This window comes from Lissotriton vulgaris, chromosome 1_1, assembly GCF_964263255.1.
Source record: "Lissotriton vulgaris chromosome 1_1, aLisVul1.2, whole genome shotgun sequence".
Taxonomy (NCBI): domain Eukaryota; kingdom Metazoa; phylum Chordata; class Amphibia; order Caudata; family Salamandridae; genus Lissotriton; species Lissotriton vulgaris.
Genome location: NC_141685.1, coordinates 1,203,071,969 through 1,203,074,986, shown reverse-complemented (window position 1 = coordinate 1,203,074,986; position 3,018 = coordinate 1,203,071,969). Strand labels below are relative to the sequence as shown.

The window sequence follows — 3,018 nt, the reverse complement described above, 5'->3', positions numbered from 1 at the left end:
ATATTCCTCTAAAATCAGCCGAAGTAGGAATTCTGATTTATTCACCTGTTATCACAAGAGATGTCAGTGCGGCATCTTTGAGCCCAGGACCGACCCAGAAAAGTAAATGTAACCATACTTACAGTAACTTGAATTTCCTTACATAGGCTAACATTGACTGGTTTCACTTGGAGATTTTTCTAAGTGTGCAGTTTTGGAACTTAAAAAAATCTTCTGGCTTTTTCCCTTTATCCGTATTCTTCAGAGAGTACGAGAGAGCAGAGTTTCGGTGTCTGCGAACCTTGGAGCACGGCCAGCAATGACCCGTGGAAACCAGTGTGAACTTGCCAGACAAAAGAACTTGAAGAAGAATACGGATAAAGGGAAAAAGCCAGAAGATGGCCTTTCTGCTGCTGCCCGCAAGCAGAGATGCTGACGTGAAGAATTCCCCCACCACAGACTCATGAAGATTTTTATTTAGGATTAACTGAATCCTGAGGTGAAAGTTCGTCTTTCCCTGTCCATATCCCACATAGAACAGAGGTTGCGCACCTGAGTTTTACCAGTGCAGCGATTACAAGTTGGTAAACGCGTATCTATAGCTGATTACCTTCCTTCCAATGTGATGAGGCTCTTTAGGGTGTGCCCTGCCCCTTTGGGAGAGAATATACTACTGGTCCTGAGGAATGCTGGGCCGAATAGGACTCTAAAGCTGAAACATGTCGACCTATTTTAGGACAGGGGGTTCAAATTTACTTAACACTTTTTTGTCCGTTCATTCACACTGTTTTTTAATTCGGTTCGAACCACCCCTCTATTAAAAGTGTTGGTCGAGGGAGTGGTCTACACTCATTTTAATCTGCACCTTTTTGGTTTGTTGTATCTTTACACGTACTAACTACAGGAACCCAATGAAGACAAATGGCTACCTACCATGCGTGGGTGCCTGAGGGCTCTTTTTTCCTCACTGGGAATTCACTACCTTTGTGACATAGCTAATATTTTTACGTAGGGCACTTAAGGGTGGTGGTGGATGGGTCGTCTTACCGTTTCTCCTTTTGTGCTTTATGTACATTATAGTTAAAGATACTCTTTAGTTGTTTTTGATTGGCCATGGTTCTTAGAAATAAAACTGCAGTTGTAAATAATGTATAAAGTATAGTTTAGGCTCTCCACTATAGCACAGCAACTTCCTTATTGAACCCATACTGAATCCTCGGAACGGATTAAATGTGTATATGGATGGATGATTAGAGTGATGGGCCCAAATTGCAAGACGTTGTAAGAGGTTACGTGGGTTTATTTGTGTTAGTTTATGAAGACGTTTTGGTTCCGCGGTGCATCATATTCAAGCTGCAAGTATAAATGTGTTGGTGAGTATAAAATATGTGTACCGATCTAATTCCTTTGAGTCAAGGTCGGGCTAGTCTCATCCCTCTACAATGCTCCGTTCGTTCTGTGGCACGTGCTGACTGCTTCAAATATCAAGACTGTGGCATGGTTTGCTTTGTTTTTGAGGTGATTTAAAATGCCTGTAGGGAGAAGCATTTTGCACTGGGGGTCTGCCACTAAAGTGATTTTGCTTTCTTTTAAGCAGTGGCGTAACAAAACTGGAGCGGGCCCCCCTGCAAGGCACTTCGAGGGGGCCCCTGCTCCGTTTTCAATTAGGAGCTCTCGGGCTCATAGTACTCTGCTGTGGGGGACCCCTAGAGCTCGGACCCCCCACACACTGCGGGGTTTGCCGGGGCCTGTGTTACGCCACTGGTCAACTGCTTCTGAGTGGCCCAACTGGACTAGCTGTCACTCTGCCACTTTTACAAAATGACAGCAAATGAACTAGAACGTTTCAACACACTGCCTCTGCTCTGTTTGCTGGAGAATCATCAGAAGCACCTATTGTACAATGTTACTCTCTTCTTTGCCCCTCAATGGTGTCTAGTACTGCCACTGGCGCTGCCAAACCCTGCCTGTGTCCCATGTCTCCCCCAATGTCCTGTTCTGCCTCTGACTGTGAAGGTCCTTGTTCTAAGCTTCTTGCTCTTGTCTCTCACCCCTACCTGTCTCCTGTTCTGCCCCTGCTTGACAGAGTCCAGCCTTCCTCTGATGTAGCTCAATTTTGTTTGTTCCACCTAATTATGCCTCACAAATGGCTACAGTTGTGGAGCTGTATAACCTCAACATGATCAAAATGCGGGAAAGCAGTTATTAATCTAAACTACAAATTCACAGTAAGAGATAGCAGTTGAAATGCAGTCTGGTTTCCTCTCTTTGAACCATGCACCTGATAAGCCCATCAGTTTTCATCTATTAGTACTGCCAGTGCATTCCTGTCTTCTTCCCCACCCTCAGAGGTTCCTGTTCAAGCTCCACAGAACCGTTCCCTTTGAGTGCCAGCAAAACTGCTTTGGGAGCAATGCATGGGGAGCACTAGTACAATTAATCTACACATACTGTTCAAGCAGCTGGCAGTAATAATCCACCTAAGAGAATACCTACGCCCACTGGTGTTAGGAAACTGGCACCCCTGTGGACCTCCCAAAAATTCGTAGTGTCACAAGCAATTACAAGAATGTTTGGTTTTCCATCTCCATCTGGAACCTGAAGATCTAACACTCAAATTGTCCTTGATCCAGTGAAGAACATCGTCCTTACCTAGAGCAACACAAATTCGGTTACAGATATCAGGCCACCCCAAGTACAGGAAAAACTGTTCTCTTTACCCAGTCCTGCATGTCTAAAAGTAACCAACAATAGGCATTTCAGAATGTATTTTTGTTTGATGATGGCTGTTTGGGTATTTCGACCTATTGTGGCATCATTCACAGGATGGCATCTTTAACATTCTCCCTCTTCAGCCTCATTCTATTACCACACTTTAAGGACTGGGCAACTCAAACGACTGCGCCAACTCTCTAATATATAAGATTGTTTGGAAGTGATTGAGACCAGCCAGTAAATCATGCCTAGATCAAGGTATAATTGTACAAACTTTTACTGAAACATTTGCTTGGACAGTTAAGTTGTCCTTGAATACTGACA

At 44.1% G+C, this 3,018-nt stretch overlaps 1 pseudogene; it reads left to right on the top strand.

Moving 5' to 3' along the window:
* The first annotated feature begins 246 nt into the window (after positions 1-246).
* LOC147748907 (small EDRK-rich factor 2 pseudogene) lies at positions 247-415 on the top strand (annotated as a pseudogene).
* The last annotated feature ends 2,603 nt before the right edge of the window (positions 416-3,018 follow it).